Source organism: Primulina tabacum, chromosome 2, assembly GCF_025594145.1.
Source record: "Primulina tabacum isolate GXHZ01 chromosome 2, ASM2559414v2, whole genome shotgun sequence".
In the NCBI taxonomy this organism is placed as follows: domain Eukaryota; kingdom Viridiplantae; phylum Streptophyta; class Magnoliopsida; order Lamiales; family Gesneriaceae; genus Primulina; species Primulina tabacum.
The window spans coordinates 26,725,401-26,747,093 of record NC_134551.1 but is presented as its reverse complement, the minus strand read 5'-3'; positions in this window follow the sequence as shown (position 1 = coordinate 26,747,093).

The following is a 21,693-nucleotide window of genomic DNA, read 5'->3' as shown; positions in this document are numbered from 1 at the left end:
CATCATATATTGGGAATTAGGTTATGTTATTCAATCAAATGAGCATGTTTCCCATCTCTTCTCGAGAAACAAGTGGGCTCTTTCTTTGCAAAATTGTGCTCAATTTCATATGTGGAAATTCCGCCAAGATCCCTTCGTTATTTGGGGGAAGAATCTGCACAAATCGGATTTTTTGAGGAACGTATCGAGAGAGAATTTGATTTGGTTAGACAACTTAGTGGACAACTGTCGTTAATAGTCGCAAATTATCTATAAATATCCGATTTCCGTTCCATTTTACTCTACACCACTTTACAACACTTAAAATTTTTCTCTTGTACGATTTTAGTTTCAATTTAGTTAAGTTTTTTTGTTTCAATTTTTGGTTAATTTTTTAAGTGTTAGTTATCATAGTTGTATTATAGTTTTTTTAAAAATTTATTAAATTATAAAAGTAAATTTTTTTATTTTTACTAAAAATTTAGCGACGGTTTTAAAAACCTTAAAATCATCGCCAAATTAGCGACGATTTTATAACCGTCCCTAAATTTAAAGACCGTCGCAAAATTAACGACGGATTATAAACCGTCGCTAAATTAGCGACGACGTCTTCGGTTATGAACCGTCGCCGATGAGCGACAATTTTTTCAAAAATAGTCGCTAAATTTTAGATGTTCTATGAATATTAGCGGCGTACATTGCATGCTGCAGATAGTTGTATTAACGGCGTACATATGCACGCCGTGAATAATAGTAATAATAGCGTGCACATGTACGCCGCGGATAATATTGAACTTTCAACAGCTTGCAACTTTGTAGCGTGCAATGCGCGTTGCGGAAAGCCCATATGCGCGCTGCAGAAAGCCATTTTTGTTGTAGTAGGTATAATTTCCAATGAGTTTCGTGATCTTACGTTACGATGCAGACCTCATGGTATCTATTGTATATTCAAGGACTTTATCTATGCAGCTTGCATGGGTATATAGATAAACTATAATTTCATAATCGAATAAAATCGTAAAATATTATTAAATTAAAAGATTATTTTAAATTAGATTCGATACAAACCCAAGCCACAAGTTTACTTGTCAGACACCTACTTTAACAACTAACCTATCTCAGTAAATCGCCACTAGGATCCCATAGTCGATCTCGATATCTGATCGAACAAAACTTGCAATGTAAAATGCTTAGTAAAAATTAATAATATTCAAGATCGAAATAATAGCAAGTGTACGATGTCAAGTAAAAATATAGTATATGAGAGCACTAGTATCGTTCCTCTAGAGACTATATTTCGCAATTGTTATCCTCAGTTATTAAACCTTTAGCAACGATAATTGGAAAGATTGTTTACTACTATAATGCTTAAATAAAAACTCAACAAAATGATTCACAAATTAAATGATGAAATAAATAAGCTAAAATGGTTGTTTAAAGATTTAATGACAAATGAATTTGTTGGGAATTTCGTTCACCTACCCCTCGCTAATCTACTTAATTCGTTCGACAATGATCTACGCTTTCGACGGAAATTTCCTATCCAATTGAACAAGTCATCTCGAGCTATGACAAACTAATTCACCTCAGTGAAGTAATTGATTCTCTTTAATTATTTATCAAAGGTGAACTCTATGTTGTTCTATGAAATCCCTAGCTTTCGACCTATTGGACTAGGACTATCGACGTGTACCCGACTTCATATTTCTATGTAAATTGTAAATCCACAGATTATGCTACTCTTTCCTATCACGGGCTATCCTCTCGAACTCACTCGCAATATGATATCGTCATTAGAGTTAGCTACGATTCAACAACGCAATGAAAAAAATAGCACAATCAAAATTAAATTAAAAGTCGATAGATGAATTAACTAAACTCGGTTTCTGGGTAGGATCCCCTTAAATCTCAACAAATAATGAAAATTAGCTCCTACAATTCATGCTCAAATTAAGCTAAACAATATTAAAACAAGAAAAAATTAAAATAAAAATACTAGAGGTGACGAAAACGCGAAGAATGTTGCCCGGAAATCTTGAAATCTTCGCACCAAGTCTTTATTTTTTCTCTTCAAAACCTTTGTGGCTGCTGAATAATCTCATACTTTCGTCCCTTAGGGTTCCTATTGTAGCCACCACTTGGCAACCTCCCCCGGAAGGCAAGAAATCATCTTCAATATTTTTTTCCAAATTGAGTACCGCACGGGTGGTAGAATCTTACCGCCCGAGCACCAACTCCGTTGTAAGTTCTCACGCCAAGTGCGGCACTCGCGCTCGAGCGGTAAGATTCTACCACCCGAGCGCCGAGTCTTCTGTATTTTAATCTTTGAAGTGAACATCTCGCGCCCTAGTGGTAAGATCCTACCGCTCGGGCACCAACTCTTCTGTCGGCACTTCAGGAAATCTCTCCTCGCTCTCGAGCGGTAAGATTCTACCGCCCGAGCGTCGATCTTTCTGCCAAGTTTCTCTCCTTCTCGCGTGGCTTGTGTATTTCTCTCCCGATGTTAGCTCTGAGGCCATTTTACCTGCAAATTCATCACGTACGAGTGAGACACTGTCATATGCATATGCTAATTCTGAAATGAACAAAATGTATATGAAATGCACGTATTGTTAGAGTAGGTGCCCGTCGAGCCAAGTGTTGGTCGAGGGTTCATATTGAAACTCTATATATAAACATTCTTTATTTTAATAATCTTTATATCCATGCTTGTTGCATAGATAAAGTCCTTGAATATACAAATAGTAGAAAGATTATGAGATGCTCATATGATGAGTATCATGAAACTCATGTTTGGAATACTGTGTATTCTAAATAGTTCCTAGTTGATTCGGCCGTCATTAAAAACGATAAAAGGCCGCTTGAATTTGAGACTTGTATCTGCGATGTGAGTCCCATATTTCATTGGTAGGGGACATTGTGATGTCCGAGCATGCAGATAGGTGCTCCTCATAGAGTACACTGAACAACCCTCCATAAATGACTTTCCAAGTGGTTCTCACTTATCGAGTGGAAATGTCCTAGTGTATGGTTGTACATCATTATTCCTTATGACCCTGGACAACATTGAGACTCTATATACTAGCATTGCATTCAAACCAAGCGGAATACACTCGAAATTGTCTTTCGCAGAAGCCGATTAAATATTTTGTAAAGCACTTAAAATATATGCAAGTTGAATGAGTAAAAAATATTTTTGGTTGAAGCATTTTATCTAATACTTGGTATCCAATATTTTGGTATTTGAAGAACACATAAAATGCTTCAACAATGCATCTTCAAAACTATGAAAATGATAAGTAAATGCAATAAACAAATAGACACGAATTTATTTATGAATGTTCGGAGACTTCAAATGCTCCTACGTCACCCCTTCTTCCCCTTGGGAAGGATTCACTAGAAGACTTTGATTTATACAACTCTTTGTACAAACCCACTCAGCTAGGACTTACCCACTGCCTAAACTGAATTCCTAGCACTCAAGATTGTAGGCAGCACCTCACAATCAACATATTGTTTAATGTATCATATGCAAATACTACAAACACATTGTTTAATGTCATTGTGTGAAGACTCACTCAACTAAGCTTTGAAGTTCAACTCTCTTGTATATGTGTGAGTGATTGTGTGTGAGGAATTTATCCTTTATAGTGTACATCTCAAATGTATCCTCACACAAGGGCTTGTGCTCTCAACTAGCTGATTTCTTCATGCTAACTACACATGCTTTGAATCCTCTTCAAAAGCTTTTGTTTGATCTTCAAGATGTTGTATTTATAAGCCCCAACAATGATAAATACGTTAGACACAAGAATATGACCGTTTGGAAAGTTTCTGTACTGTTTCTGAGGTTGCAACGGTCAAATTCGCCTTGCTAGACTTTTTCCCGACTGGTCAACTCAACTGGTCGTTCAGTTCAACTGGTCAGCAACTTCATTTCAGTTGGTCAGCTGCTGGTTCGGTTCAGTTCAGCTGGTTCAATTGGTCTGGTTCAGTTTCAGCTGGTCTAGTTCAGTTTCAATTGGTCAGCAGATGGTTCATTTCAGTTCAGCTTATGTACTGAAATCATCCTAGTTGATTTCAGTTTGTGAAAAACCAGTAGCTTCAATGTCATTTATCAGCATCTTAAGCTTTGATTCACAATTTGTCTTCTGAATATTACTTGTAGCTCATCGTCCTATCTTTCCAACGCATACTGAATCGCTTCATTTCGATAACCGAGCTGAGAGATATGACCAAAATACCACAACTGCTCATACCCAACTGATTGCTGTTTTCATGCAATTAGTTCGGTAATTGAGTAATCAGGTAGACCTTGATAACATCCGAATTTGCCAAACTGACGTGAAATATGATCTGTTCCAAATTTAATTTTCTGATCAATCCAATTAGCAGATTGTCCATTTGGATCATCCAGTTGAGAGATATCATAAAAACTAGCTACTTTTCACACGCGGTGCGTGTGTATACAGTCTTTTTTATAATTATCGAGAGATTAAAATGAAATTTGACAAATTATAAAGAGATTAATTGCTATTTGAATTGTTGTAATAAAAAAAATAAAAACAAAAGTATTTGTTGAAATTAAAAATAAAAAGAAAAGTGTAATATTAGTATAACATAATGGCAAAATTGGAAGATCAAAAAACAGACCAAGACAACATTTTTGTCTCTATTATGGAGATTCTTAAAAATAGTAATAGATACCGAAGCTTGCCAGAAATTCAGTTTGTGCAGAATTCAGTTTCGGCTTGCTTCTTGTTTTTGCAACTTCACACTTAAGTAAATAAGTTAGAAACACAATAACAAGTTTTGTTAACATCAAAATCAAGATTGCAAACATGAAATGTTCCAACAATCTTCCCTTTTTTTGTGATCACAAAACTTGGATAAACAATAGATTAACATATTTCTCCCCCTTTTGTGTTAATCAAAAAGTCATATTTTCAAAATATTTTGAGCACAAAAATTTCTCTCCCTCAGTTTTAAAAATAATCTCTCCAATAAAACTAAAATGAGTTCTCCCTCTATATTTTTGAAAGTTATGAAAATTACAAAAGAAGAGGGATAACTAACCAATTTTCTCAATTGCTCATTTTCTGCCGCAGCACATATGCTCTACCTTCAACGCATAAACTACTTTTTCTCGAGCATAATTAGGATGCAAATTTATACTGCTGTAATCCTCTACGAGTCTAGTTTGCAGCGCAAAAAGCGGTTCATCGTTTGGACACTCGAGCAAAGAGATATGTCATTTTTCCCACTGTCGCTACAATCTGCACGCAAATTCAGTTTTGCATGTATATGTTTAAAAAATATGAAATTTTCGAATTTTAAACATCAAAATCAGTTTCAATGTTCTTTAAAAAACAACCCGCTTTGATACCAATTGACAGAATTGATTAAGGGGGTAATCGTTGAGCTAAACTAGCTCGGTTCTTGAAATATTGAACACCGATGAATTAAATCGAGTTTGGTTTTCAAACCAAGTGGAATACACTCAAAATAATCATTCTTAGAATCCGATTAAATATTTTTTAAAGTTCAACTGGTTCGATTCAGTTTAATCTGGTCTGGTTCAGTTTAAGCTGGTCTGGTTCAGTTCAGTTCAGCTGATGTGCTGAAATCATCCTAGCTAATTTCAGTTTGTGCAAAACCAGTAGCTTCATTGTCATTTATCAGCATCTTAAGCTTTGATTTAGACTTCGACTTCTAATAATTATTTGTAGCTCATCGTCTTATCTTTCCAACGCATAATGAATTGCTTCATTTCGATGTGACGCCCGGTTTAGGAATTTATAAGTATTCCCTTACTAAGTGAAACATTTTCTACAATATTTTTTTATTGAATTTGTTGGAAACTAAATTCCGGCGTTTGACAAAATATGAATCAACTGAAAATACGAACCAACTGATCGAGTAAACTGAACTCAGCAACTGGACTTAACAACTGAAATCAGCTGATCTAATAAAGAAGACTAATAAGTTGGAAACTGATCAGTTGATATATTCAGCCGTATGCTAAGCACCCTTCAACTGAACATGTCTCGGGAAAGAACATTCAACCGTCAAGAGACATAGAAGATTCCAACGCAGCACTTCAATCAATACAGCTTAGAAAAACGCATTTCGGCGAAAGCAATTGAGACGCCGAATCACAATAAATGAAGCAAACAATGTCCAAGGAATAATCAAGTAGAAATCAATGGATACAAAGATTCAAATTCATCTCAAGTTACCGTTGGAGAAAAGAAGCTTATAAATATGACAGAAGAACAGCTGAAAAAAGAGAGTCAACACTATTCAAAAGCTTGCTGTCACTCTGTCAAAATCTTAGCTCACTCTTACTTGATATATTCGTAGCAGTTAAGACTAAAATTTGAGCTCACTAGCAAGTTGTAATAATCGTTGAAATTAGAGAGTGCTAAGATCAGTTACGCACTGAGAACATTCTGTTAAACTAAGAGTTTCAGTTTTTGGCAGTGTTAAGTCCAAACTGAAGTGGGTCAGTACAATTCTTGTATTTGATCAAAGTCTTTTAGTGGATATCCTATCCTTGAGATAGAAGGGGTGACGTAGGAGTAATTAAATTCTCCGAACAGTCAGAAACAACCCTTGCCTACTTTATTTCAGTTTCGTATTCTATCTTTCAGTAAGTTATTTTCCGCAACTACTTTAGTTTAACTGATTGTCATTGACCAACAAGATTCCGAGAATCAGTTTGTCACCAAACTGAACTGAAAATTAGAAAAGACCAGTTTTAACTGTGAGTGTTTATTCAACCCTCCCTTCTAAACACTCTTGATACGTTAATCGATCCTATCAAGTGGTATCAGAGCAGTTGAATCTTGTTCTTGAATACTTTTGATCTAAAAACTTGCCAGCATGATTTCATTCAACAAAATTCCCATGTTCTCCAGAGAAGAATTTGATGATTGGAAAATCAGAATGCAGGCTCATTTGGCTGCACAAGATGATGACATATGGTATGTCATAACTGATGGACCCATGAAGATTCTAAAAACAAATACAGCAGTTGCCATTACAGAAGTAGCACCGCAAAGAATAGAAAAGCCCAGAGATGAATGGGCAACTGAAGATAAAAGAAAAGCAAATCTTGATAATGTGGCTAAAGACATTCTGTACAAAACACTGGACAAAGTAAGCTTCAGCAAAATAAAAATGTGTAAGACAGCCAAAGAAATTTGGGAAAAGATGATCCAGCTGTGTGAAGGAAATGATCAAACCAAAGAAAATAAACTTTCTGTTGCAGTGCAAAAGTTTGATAACATCAAAATGAAAGCAGGAGAATCGATGCACGAGTATGATGAAAGAGTAAGCAGTATCATCAATGAGCTAAATGCACTTGGAAAAGTGTATACCAACAAAGAGATTGCACTGAAGGTAATAAGAGGTCTTCCTAAGGAATGGGATGTCAAGACCATTGCAATGAGGGAGTCCAAAGATCTGAACCAAATCGAACTTCATGATCTGTTTGCTAATTTAAAGGCCTATGAATTTGAGCTGCAGACCAGAGAAGGAGAATCATCTACCTCTGCAGCCTCAACTTCTCTAGCTGCTGTCAGAACTGAACCAATCAGTTCAGTCAAAAAATCTGCTGATCAGTTGAGTAACGATGCTATGTCATTGTTCATCAAAAAATTTGGAAGGTTCATGAGAAAGAATCAAGGGAACTTCCAGAATCCATACCAAAGAAACAATTCCAAAGATGAACCAAATGCCTGCTATAACTGTGGCAAATCAGGTCACTTCATTGTTGATTGTCCTAAACCCAAGAAGGACAGTCAAGGCTCAACTGATAGAAGAAAGAAATCATATGAACACAAAAGAAGACCCAATGAAGATAAAAATGTCTTCAGAAAGAAACATGAGGTAATCTTAGCTGAAGAAAACAAATCTAAATGGGAAGAAACTGATAGTGAAGAGTCGGAACCAGAAAGCTCATGCAGTTCTAGTGATGATGAGGAAGTAAAGTGCTTGATGGCTAATGATGCAGCAGAAGAATCATCTAGCCAACAGGTATTTGATTTCAGCTGAACTGATTTCACACGAGAAGAACTCATTCTAACACTACATGACATGGTAAATGAGTATCAAAAGCTTGCATCATCATTTGAAGAAATCAAAGCAAAGCAAACTGATCCCACAGACAATAAAACCAAAACTGATGAATCAGTCGATGGGTTGAGTCTAAAAAGGGAAATTGCTGAGTTAAAAGCAGAAAGAAACAAAAATCAGTCATTAATACAGAAGTTGATGCTTGAAAACTCAAAACAAACTGAGCCTATTCAGTCTTGGAACAAATCATCTACTGCACTAAATGAGATGCAGATTTCACAAAAATCAGTTTCTGATAAAACTGGTTTAGGGTACAACACTCAAGGAGAAATGTATCCAAATGATACTCAACCAAAGCTAACAATAGACAAAGAGAAATACATTCACTTTGTCAAATCAGCAAGTGGTACAAGAACAAATTGAGCCAAGTAAACTGATTGAGCAACCTACTGAGAATATGAACAAGGCTAGAAGATATGGGATTGGTTATAGTAAAAAATTCTCAACTGATTCACAAAGTCAATCATCAAAGAGATTTTACAAAAACTATTCAAATGGCTATTCCAATTACTATAACTGCAAGCCAGTTCAGAAGAGATATAGACTGAACAATCAGTTGAATAAAGTTAAAACACATATTGTATCATCCGTACACTACACAAGCACACAAGCACACAATAGCATACTAATTCTAGAAAGTCTGTTAGACTAATCCAAGTATGGGCTCCTAAAGGACTAATCAGTTCAGGACCCAAATAGATATGGGTACCAAATTATATTATGTGTGTGACTGCAGGTAATAGGTACAAACAAGAACTCCATATGGTATTTGGACAGTGGATGTTCGCGACATATGACAGGAGATGCAAGTGTGCTATCTCAACTGATCAAATACAGTTGTTCAAATATCAGTTTTGGGGACAATTTCAAAAGTAGAACTGTGGGTAAGGGTAAGCTTATCCATGGTAACTTTACTTTTAAAGATGTTCTATTAGTAGAAAACCTGAAGTATAACTTGATCAGCATCAGTCAGTTATGCGACAGTGGATTCTCAGTATATTTTGACAAAAACTCATGTTTAGTCAAAACTTCAACTGATGAAATCATACTAACTGGCAAACGTTGTGAAAACACATATAAAATCAGTTGGAATGATCAAACTTATGCACCAGTTTGTTTTATTGCTTCCAAATCATCTAACAACTGGTTGTGGCATAAGAGACTAAACCATTTAAACTTTAAAACCATTGCCTATCTGAGTAAACATGAACTTGTAACTGGTTTGCCCAAAATAGACTTTTCAAAAGAAAAACTTTGCTCAACATGTCAGTATGATAAACAAGTACGATTTTCTTTTAAAAACAAGGGTTGTAAATCTTCATCCCGATGCTTAGAACTGTTGCACATGGATCTTTTTGGTTCTATACCAGTCATGAGCTTAGGGGGAATGAAATACACCGTTGGTAGTTGTAGATGATTTTTCAAGATTTACTTGGGTTATTTTTCTCAAATCTAAAGACCATACTGCTTCACAACTGATAAAGCTCTTCAAAAGACTTTTAAATGAAAAATCAGTTGGAATTGATCGAATCAGATCAGATCGAGGAACTGAATTCATCAATCAAACTCTTTCAAATTTTCTAGAGAATGCTGGAATTAAGCATGAGCTCTCAGCAGCCAGAACTCCTCAGCAAAATGGTGTAGCTGAGAGAAGAAATCGGACCCTTAAAGAAGCTGCTAGAACAATGCTTGCTGATTCTGGTATTTCCCAAAGGTTTTGGGCAGATGCAGTAAACACTGTGTGTTATACTCAGAACAGATCAATGATTAATAAGAATCATATGAAAACACCATATGAGATCTGGCATGGAAGAAAAAGTATAATTACTTATTTCAAAATATTCGGCTGCAGATGTATTATCCTTGATAATGGTAAAAATTATTTAAAAGCGTTTGATGCTAAATCTGCAGAGGGAATATTTCTTGGATACTCATCAGTTAGTATAGCTTATAGAGTCTTCAACAAGAAAACCCTAAATGTTGAAGAATTAGCTCATGTTGATTTCGGTGAAACTGAACTAACTGATAAGCCAACTGATCAAGTTGAGCTAGTTGATCGATTTACAGATATCAGTTTGGAAGACGATGACAAAAATGAATGTCATAATAATCAAAACATATTTCAAACACCTGAACCAGAAGTACTGGATAAATCAGATGCATAGGAAGTCGTTGCTAATGATCAGTTGATAGAGAGCATAACGATAACATTCAAATACCAGTTGACGAAGCACCAACTGAGACTAAAAACTGTGTTCAGTTACCAACTGAAGGAATTGCTGATACAACAAATACTGAGTACAGATGGAAAAAATCACATCCACCTGAACTGGTAATAGGAAATCCATCAGATCCAGTAAGAACTCGAAATCAAATGCTAAACTTATTTATCCATTCAGCTTTTGTTTCACAACTAGAACCGAAGAAAACTGATGAAGCTCTTGCTGATCCTAACTGGGTAAATGCAATGCAAGAAGAGCTAAATAAGTTTACTCATAACAATGTCTGAAACTTAGTTCCAAGACCTATTTCAAAAACTGTCATAGGTACAAAATGGGTTTTCAGGAACAAACTGAACGAAGATGGTTCAGTTGGACGCAACAAAGCAAGATTAGTAGCACAAGGATACAGACAAGAAGAAGGAATTGACTATGATGAGACATATGCTCCAGTTGCAAGACTGGAAGCAATCAGAATGTTTCTTGCTTATGCATCATACAAGAATTTCAAGATCTTTCAGATGGATGTAAAGAGTGCATTCATGAACGGTCAACTACAAGAGGAAGCATATGTTGAACAACCCCCAGGTTTTGTAAATCACAACTTTCCTGATCATGTATATCATTTGAACAAAGCCTTATATGGTCTTAAACAAGCTCCCAGAACTTGGTACGAAACTCTTTCAAAATTCCTAACTGATCATGATTTTTCTGTTGGATCAGTTGATAAGACCTTGTTCAAATTTACTAAGAATGATCACATTTTATTACTTCAAATTTATGTTGATGATATCATATTTGGGTCAACTAACCCCAAATTATGCGAGAAATTTGCTAAGCTAATGCAGGATAAGTTTGAAATGAGCATGATGGGTGAACTGACATTCTTTCTTGGACTACAAGTAAAGCAACTGGAAACTGGCATATTCATCAGTCAGACTAATTATACAAAAGAGCTGCTGAAGAAATTTGGCATGGAATCATGTTCAGCTGCAAATACGGGACATGAGCTCAGCAGTAAAATTGGATACTGATCAAGGGGGAATATCAGTTGAGGCGACATTATATCGAGGTCTAATAGGGTCATTGTTATACCTAACTGCCAGTCGTCCTGATATTGTATTTGTTGTCTGTATGTGTGCTAGATTTCAAGCAAATCCTAAGCAATCACATTTCTCAGCTGCTAAAAGAATTTTGAGATATCTTAAGGGTACACAAAATGTTGGGTTATGGTATTCTCAAGACTCTACTTTCAATTTAGTTGGATATTCAGATGCAGATTATGCAGGATGTAAAGCTTGATCGTAAAAGTACAAGTGGATCTTGTCAGTTTTTAGGAGACAGGCTGATCTCTTGGTTCAGCAAGAAGCAGACATCTATAGCTACCTCAACAACTGAAGCCAAATACCTTGCTGCTAGTAGTTGCTGTGCACAACTGATCTGGATCCAGCAACAACTGAGAGATTATGGAGTAATTACAAATAATTCGCCCATATTTTGTGACAATACGAATACAATTGCCATCACCTATAATCCAGTTCTTCACTCAAGGACAAAGCATATAGATGTCAGACACCACTTCATTAGAGATCATGCTTTGAAGAAGGACATTAGACTGGAGTATATATCAACTGAGCAACAAGCAGCTGACATCTTCACCAAACCATTACCCGAGACTAAGTTTTCTTACTTTCGCAATATTCTTAGTTTAATTGATATGTCTTAAAATTATTACTAATGTTGCTTTACTAATAGAATTATCTGCAGAAAATAAGAACACAACAAATTGAAAATAATACTTTATTAAGAATACCATCGATCCCAGTTTACAGAAGATATCATAGAACCAACCGAATCCTGCCATTCTCTAATCCAATTATTCAACTCATAAATTTGGATTCTAGAAAATGACCTAGTTGTAGAAATCTTCTCAACCACATGCCATTCCTTCCATAACATTGCTTCTAACAGACATTTGTCATCAATCAGATCTGTAACATGCTTAACTTCAAAACGATCAATGTATTTTCTTGCTGTTGCTGCTTTAGCACGAGTAGGAACAGCACCACTATTACTTACCCTCTGCAAATCATGAATCTTGAACCATGTTGACATCACTTTCATCAAGACATATTCTTCCATTGTCTTCTTCAGTTCTTTTAAATAAGGACTTAATTGCTCATTAACTTGAATATGCGAACTACTGCATGCATCAGAGTTACTTGAATCCGACATATTGAACTGTTATTGTCTCACATTCTATCATCTTATTTATAGACAGATGAAATTTAAATATTGAAGAAACTGAAGAGACTCAAATCAACCGAAGCGTCATTCTCATTTACCGAGGCTTCTTAACTATCAGTTGATCATTATCAACTGATATCAGTTTGACATTTATTACTTAACACTTAACCAGTCATCAATTCATCTGTTTATGATCGTAATTCATATATAATAACTAATGGAACTTATTATTTGAAGGAAAAAGAAAAACAAAGTTAAGCCAAAATAAATGTTTCATTCAACCATAAATATTTGCTTGGATTACATCATTATATTTCTCTTCTACAACAATTATCCACATCTTCAACCAAGCAGATAAAGGTCCAGTAGATGTCTTGGAAAAGCTGTGAGAACCAGCTATGCGCCTAAGGATCTTCAGCTCCTTTCGAAGCATCAGCTGATAGATATGACCATCTGTGAAGATATGTGGACACAGCTATGTGCAAGTGCTCCCGCACTTTTCTCAACTCTGCCATCAGCTCGGGAGTGGTAGCTTCGCCAGTATTATACAGGAACTCAAGCTTCTGAAGCTTCTCCCAGTAGTGAAGACTCTCATAAAAGACTTCATCTTCTATCACAGCCTTCCTTGTCTCCAAAGAAAATGGCAAAGCGCTCGAGCTACTAGCATCTGCCATTCTTTTTACTTTGAATATTTTTTTCAATATGACTGAAACTAACCACCATGTCACTTCTATTTATAGCCAAGAGTCATGGAAGATGAAGGGTCGTCAACGTTTCATCAAACGATAATCTTTCTGACCTTTAAATTTATTTTATATCGTCGCTTTAATTATTTTATGCATCTATTAAGGGGGAATTACAGTTTTGAAGAGGTTAACTGCGAAGACAATTGTTTGTGAACTCTCAACTGAAATGAATCAGTTTCCCAACTGATCGTTCAGCTGGATATTTTACAAATCTTCTCACATAAGTTAACAAATTTAAAACTTATTATATTCCAAATCAACTGACGTGACTGCAGATTCATAACGTGGCTTATTTTAAACCGTTCATCTTTTTCACAACCCCCACAGCACACGTACACATAGTTTTACTCAAAATTTTTAATGGACTGACACGTGTCCTGAATTTGAACAGTCACGAACAACTGTACTAAGCCCGCTTCAATTCAGTTTTCTTCTTACACATACAATCAGTTTCTAATAGCATACTAATTCCAGAGCTTATCGTTTACGAATTTCAGATCATTTTATCTGTCGAAATGGCGAATCAAATCCCAGCTCACGTGTTGAACACTATGGCCATCGATTTTGACTCAGTTTTATCAGTTCAAGAAGCAGAAGTTAAGAACATTTTTCTGAAGATTGAATCTGCTGGTCTAAGGATGTTTTTGGGACAATCTTCGCAGGAGATATACCCCAAGGAAGTAAATGAATTCTATCTGAAGGGGTTCGTCACTACTGATGGAAGTATCTCTGTAACCTTCAATAATCAACTGTTGATCCTATCTGAAGAGGACTTTGGAGAAAATTTTCTCTTTGCCAACTGATGGGTACGTCAGTTTTTCTGAAGTCAAAACATCTGACATTGAGGAAATGCAATCTTTGTTGTCTACTGATGGGAGAAAAATCAAAGTTTCTGATCCAAAGAAAAAGCTGAAATCAGAAATTCAATTATTAGCCGACATTGTGGCAAAAGGCATATTGGCTACGGTTGGCTCCTATGCTGCCCTTACTCTTGAAAAATTCCAAGTGATGACCATCATCATGGGAGAGAAGAAAGCTAACTGGAGGCATATTATTTTCAATATTTTGAGGAATATGCTTCAATCTACCAAACACTCAAGAGGCTTTGATATTCTAATCAGTTATCTTCTGAAACTAAAAGGATTGGTAGCTGACAATGCTGGAAAATCATCAAAGTTCAAGGTATTCAATGCCAAGAACATCTTACCGCCAAAGACCAAACTGGACATTTCTCCCAAACAGTTTTTGAAAACCAAACAAGAGGTTGGAATGCAAACACCTTGTGAAGGCCCTCGAACTACTTGCTTGAAAATTTGCGGAAAATTAAAAATTTTCTTTTTAAAAGAACTTAAATGGCCTCATTCATAAAATCACTGGTGAATCAAGTTCAATATTTCAAAATATTGCAGCGGAAGAAAATCAAAGTTTTGCCAACAACAACGATTTAAAAATATCCAACAACTGATAAAAATTGTTTGCGAAGAAAATAACAACTGCTGCTCTGAGGTCCTCGGGTGCCACTACTGCCGACTCAAGCTGGCTCACTGGTCCCCGCCCTCGGCCCTGGCCTCATCAGTACCTACAACAATCAAGTCTAGTGAGCCTAAAGACTCAGCATGCATAAATCGCAGGTAACGAGTAAAAATCTGAATTTAAAATATGCATGTGATAAAATATCCTGTCCTGAGGCATACTGAAAATAATCTGTACTGAGCAATTATAATACGTGCATAACTGAACTGGAAATCACTGTAAAATATTTGCTCCTTGGAGCCTGTACTGAAATAACTGATAAATTTTCTGTTGAGATTATGTTTTACGCCTGTGGCCACTGCACTAAGCTGAACTGATCGGTAACTGGCTACCGGGGAGGCTGAAACTGAACTGAGCTGGCCGGTCACTGGCGACCGGGTGGTACCATACTGAACTGATCGGTCACTGGCGACCGTATAAAAATAACACTCCCACATAGTGAATGAACCACAAGCCATATAGCATAAATCTCAAAAATAATCATTTTCTATTTAATGCACGTAAAATAATTAACTGGCTTAATGAAAATGTCCCGTAATTTTACCAACTGGATTGGATTGGATCGTTCCCAGGCTCGCTGCAACCTAACTGTGCCATGAAAATATGCAATAGCTTAAACTTGACCAACTATGCAATTTACGTTCAAAAGATGCGACTATGACGCCTAATGACTTCGCATTTAATCATGACTCCGAACCAACCTGAACCGACACCGAACCGACGTATAGTCATGATTAAAATACGCTGAAAAATCATAAAATAATGCTCCTAAAATGATAGGGTCGAAATCTAGGTGGAATAGAGGCCAAAACACGAAACGCTCTTTCGAGAGTCAATTTGGCACATTGCACCGTAAATTCTCGTACGACCTCAAAAATGATCCGAATGACAAACGGTCGAAAACATGACCTTCCCAACTCAATGAGGCACTGTCCAGTCCAAGGCCATGGGCTAAAAGCCAACCAAGAACTCAAACAAGCCTTCTAAACGACACAGCAACTTGCTGTAATTTGCGACCTTGCTTGCATCGCGTCGTTTGCGAGACTTTTGGCCATTGGGGCTTGAACCACCGACCAAAGCCTCTCCACAACGTCCCAAGGAGTGATTTGAACCATGGCTAAGGGCCCTAGGCCAGCCACAATTCGCCTCATTCCAGCAACCACCCGAAAGTTCTCACCGAGGGCCCTCATGCGTGCATGTGTAGTGTTTATGCTATGATCGATGTCTTGCGTCGTTCCAGTGGCCATTTGATTGACCATGGCACGATCTAGACATCTAGGAGCATGATATGAACCGTGGCTAAGGGCCATAGGCCAACCAAGATCCACACCAAGCCAACCAACTCGAAGTACATGTGCTGTCAAAACCGAAGGGCCGAGAGGGGAGGGGGCTGTTGTGACGTTTTGATTAAAAACCGATGAACCATGGACCAAGCCACCAAAAGGGCAACTTAGTCACGTCTTAGACATGCTAGGGAAGTGATCCAACCATGGCTATAGGCCCTTGGGGCAGCCAAGATCAGATCCAACCCCTTGACAAGAAACTGAATTTTCGAACCACATTTTTCTGCACCTAAGGGACTTGCTGTCATTCTGAATTTCCAGCAAGCATGGGGCTGGTTTGAATGGACCAACATGGTCCTAATGCATCCTACTACATGTATACAAGCTGCCTTGGGAGCCTGGAATCGAACCAATCACCTGAAACCACAAAACTCAGAAAAACGTGAAGCTTGTCATGAAAGGGCCGAAATTCTGCATGTGTGTTCCAAAAATATTTTGACATGTATCTCGGTTTTTTCTTGCTAAAACATGATCATGTACTGAAAAATAAATGATAATATGACTTGATTGAGGTTTGAAAGAAATCTAGACATGCCTGGTTTCGTTTTGAAAGAAAACGAACGAAACAACGACGACGCGGCACGGAGGAGGTGGAGCGCTTCTCTTGCTCTTTCTAGTTCTCGATTTTTCTTGCCTTCCCTTTAGCTAAGACTCAAGATTTTTCTACACTGAAAATGGATCTGAATGGTGAGGTATTTCGGTGGAGAGGGAGAGGGATTGAGTGGTTATGAAGGTGAGGAGAAGGGTGCACAATATAAGGATCATATCAAGACCAAGTCCACTCCCCTTTTGAATTTGAATTTTGAATTGATATCAAATGAGTTGGTGGATGCTTCTAGGAGGTGGTGGCCGAAATTTAGCTTGATTCTAGACTCGGATATGTCCATTTATTTAATTAAATTGTGCTCCCAAAAATCCTAGAATTATCCTACTAATTACATGCAAAGAATTGGTCAAAGTTGGTGAGTTGGAAAATGAATCTTCTAGCACTAAGGGTGGCCGAAAAATGCATGATAAAATAAAGGGAAATGTTGATTATCTAGTCAACTAATAATCCTTGAAAGCCTTACTAATCCTTTAAATAATTTAGTGAGCTAACCCCTTAATTTAATAACTTAAATGAGTTCATTTCTTAATCACCTCAAATAATTAAATTAAATCTTCAAACCTTCCTTTCTAACTTAAATGAACTTAGTTACTAGCTAAATTAACTTCTGGAAATATTTCTCAAATCTTAAATTCTATCTCAAAACTCCAACTCCAGTCCGGCCTCACTGAAATAACTGAAATGCTAAAAATCAATCTACTGAACTGAAATAATGAAATAATTAACTTCAAACAAATGCATTTAAAATAATCATGCAATGAAGTCAATTAAATTTAAAAATCTAGAATTATGCATGGCTTATACGTCTACTGATTTACGGGTTCTACAATCCTTCCCCCCTTAAATAAATTTCGTCCTCGAAATTAGAACTCACCGAATAACTCGGGGTATCTACTTCTCATCTCCGGCTCAAACTCCCACGTAGCTTCCTCCTCTGAATGGTTGAGCCATTTGACTTTGACTCGCTTAACCAACTTGTTCCGAAGTTTCTTCTCCTGTCTGTCTAGGATCTGCACGGGTCTCTCCTCATAAGATAAGTTCGGAGTAAGCTGCAACGGCTCGAAATTCAGCACATGCGAAGGATTTGCCATATACTTCCTCAGCATGGAGACGTGAAAGACATTGTGTACTCCGGCCAGATTTGGCGGAAGAGCCACACGATACGCTAGCGTCCCAACTCTGTCGAGGATCTCAAACGGTCCAATGAATCTCGGACTGAGCTTCCCTTTCTTGCCAAATCTCATGACACCCTTCATAGGTGCCACTTTCACGAAGACATGATCGCCCACTGCAAACTCTAACTCTCTCCTCCGCTGATCGGCATAACTCTTCTGTCGGCTCTGAGCAGTCCTCATCCTATCACGGATCTTGACTACTACATCTGCTGCCTGCTGAACAATCTCTGGACCCAACTCTGCTCTCTCTCCTACTTCATCCCAATGAACAGGAGATCTACACTTGCGACCATACAGCGCTTCATACGGAGCCATACCTATGGACGACTGGAAACTGTTGTTATAGGTGAACTCTACCAATGGTAAGTTCGACTCCCAACTCCCAGAGAAATCAATGACGCAAGCACGGAGAAGATCCTCTAAGATCTGAATAACTCGCTCCGACTGTCCATCTGTCTGCGGATGGAAAGCTGTGCTAAACAGCAACTTCGTACCCAAAGTCGAATGCAAGCTCTTCCAAAACAAGGAAGTGAATCTGGGATCTCTGTCGGATACGATAGAAACTGGAATACCGTGGAGTCGGACTATCTCTCGGATATACAGCTCTGCATACTGAACCATGGTGAAAGTCGTCTTAATAGGCAAGAAGTGCGCTGATTTGGTAAGACGATCTACAATCACCAAGATAGCATTCGATCCTCTGGCTGACCTCGGCAATCCGGTCACAAAGTCCATGGTAATGTTCTCCCACTTCCACTCGGGAATAGGAAGAGGCTTGAGCAAACCTGCTGGTCTCTGATGCTCGGCCTTCACTAACTGGCAAGTCAGGCACTCGGATACAAAACGCCTGATGTCCTTCTTCATTCCTGGCCACCAATACAATAGCTGCAGATCTTTGTACATCTTCGTACTCCCAGGGTGAATAGAGTACGGGGACGTATGGGCCTCTGATAAGATGTCTGCTCGGATAGAATCACTGCTAGGAACCCATATCCTATCTCGGTATCTCACAATACCGTCGCTGACTGAATACAAAACACTGCCCTTAGCTTCATCTCTCTTCTTCCACTGTGCCAACTGCTCATCTGCTGCCTGACCGCTGCGAATACGGTCAATAAGAGAGGACTGGATAGTCAAGGTAGATAAACGAGGAACTCTACCTCGAGGGTAAGTCTCAAGATCAAACCTCTGCATCTCGATCTGAAGAGGTTTCTGAATCGTCAAATGAGCCATCACTGCGACTTTCCTGCTCAAAGCATCCACAACTACATTAGCTTTACCCGGGTGGTAGCTAATGTCACAATCGTAGTCTTTCACAAGCTCCAACCAACGTCTCTGACGCATGTTCAGCTCCTTCTGCGTAAAGAAATACTTGAGGCTCTTATGGTCGGTAAAGATCTGACACTTCTCCCCATACAGATAGTGCCTCCAAATCATCAAAGCAAAAACTACGGCCGCTAACTCCAGATCATGGGTAGGGTAATTCTTCTCATGAATTTTCAGCTGTCGAGAAGCATACGCTATCACTCTCCCATGCTGCATCAAAACTGCACCTAAACCAAGCTTCGAAGCATCGGTATAAAGGACAAACTCGCCGGGTCCTGATGGCATGGCCAAAACTGGTGCTGAAATAAGAGCTTGCTTCAAAGTATCGAAGCTCTTCTGACACTCCTCGCTCCACACAAACTTCACATTTTTCTTTGTCAGTGCTGTGAGTGGAACGGCAATAGAGGAAAATCCTTGGATGAATTTTCTGTAATATCCTGCTAGCCCAAGGAAACTGCGGATCTCGGATGCATTCTGAGGAACAACCCAATCTCTTACTGCTGCAACTTTCGCCGGGTCTACCTCAATGCCACTGCTAGAAACGATGTGGCCCAAGAACGCCACTTTCTCTAACCAGAATTCGCACTTACTGAACTTTGCGAATAGTTTATGTTTCTGCAATGTCTGCAACACTGTGGTCAGATGCCTGCTGTGCTCCTCCCGACTCTTGGAGTAGACGAGAATGTCATCTATGAACACTATCACAAACTGGTCGAGGTACGGCTGAAATACGCGATTCATTAGATCCATGAAGATCGCTGGCGCATTCGTCAGACCGAACGGCATCACTAGGAACTCGTAGTGGCCATAACGAGTCCTGAAAGCTGTCTTCGAGACATCAGCATCTCTCACCCTCAACTGGTGATAACCGGAACGCAGATCTATCTTGGAGAAAATCGAAGCTCCCTGCAACTGGTCAAACAGATCCTCAATCCTCGGCAGTGGGTATTTATTCTTCACTGTAACCCTGTTCAACTCCCGGTAGTCAATGCAAAGCCTCATCGAGCCATCCTTCTTTTTCACAAATAAGACCGGCGCGCCCCATGGAGAAAAGCTCGGGCGAATGAACTCCTTGTCAAGAAGTTCTTGGATCTGCTTCTTAAGCTCTGCCATCTCTGTCGGTGCTAGACGGTACGGTGCTTTGGATATCGGAGCCGTACCTGGCATAAGCTCAACGGAAAACTCCACCTCTCTCTCTGGTGGCATACCAGAGACGTCTTCGGGAAAAACGTCTAAGAAATCTCTAACTATCGGAACATCTGAGGCTGACTGGCTGGGTTCCTCGGGGACAGATAAAAGGGTTGCTAGAAATGCCCGACACCCTCTATGCATGAGCTTCCTAGCCTGAACATAAGGAATAATGCGCGGTAAGGAAAAGTACCTGTCCGGCTCAAATAAGAACTGCTCCATTCCAGGCGGTCGGACAAGAACGGATCTCCGCTGGAAGTCTATCAACACTCTGTTCTTCAATAGCCAGTCCATCCCTAGGATGATGTCAAATTCCGGCATCGGTAGCACAATCAGATCCGCATAAACAAGATTACCGTGCAGCTCAAGGTCTATATCTCGGATAACATTGGTGGCTGCCATCTCCTCGCCTGACGGCAACACTACTGAAAAGGCTGTATCTAGCCCAATGGTCTGGATCTTGAGAAAGTTTGCAAAGATCTCCGAAATAAACGAGTGAGTGGCCCCTGAATCTATCAAGGCCTTGGTAGCGGAACCAGATATAAAAATTCTCCCTGAAAGAGCGGAGCTCTAAGTTGAATCCCACTACAAGATCTAAACTTATGCAAAGGTCTAGGTTCCTCTAGCTTAATTTCCCCGAAATAAATCTGAGTAGAGCATGCAATCCTATAACAGTTCTAAGTTCAAAAATCTAAATCCCGATTCCCAAAACGCTGAAATTCAAATAATAACTTAAAGTTTAAAGGTACCTGTCAACAACATAGTCTCCGGGTTGGCTTCCGCGGCATGGAGAGCAAAAACTCTGCCTTGGGTAGGCAGATTCCTCTGAGGGCACTGCAGCAACATGTGGTCTGGACTGCCACACTTAAAACAATTTCCTGAGCCAGCCATACATGCTCCAGGATGGCGATGTGAGCACCTGGGACAGACTGGGTGCTCCTGATTCCTCGGGGCTGGGCGTCCCCGCTGCTGCTGCTGCTGCTGCTGGCCTCGGTTCCTGGGCGGTCCATGAAAAGGCCTCTTATTCTGCTGCTGATGCTGATGAGGAGGAGGGTGGTGCGGTGCCTGGACTGGGCGCTTGCCCTGGCGATCCCTCTCGATATCCCGCAGATCCTGCTCTGCGGCTAAGGCCTTGGAGACGGCAATCTCATAAGTAGCAGGGTCAGATACCCTAACATCCCGGCGCAAGAT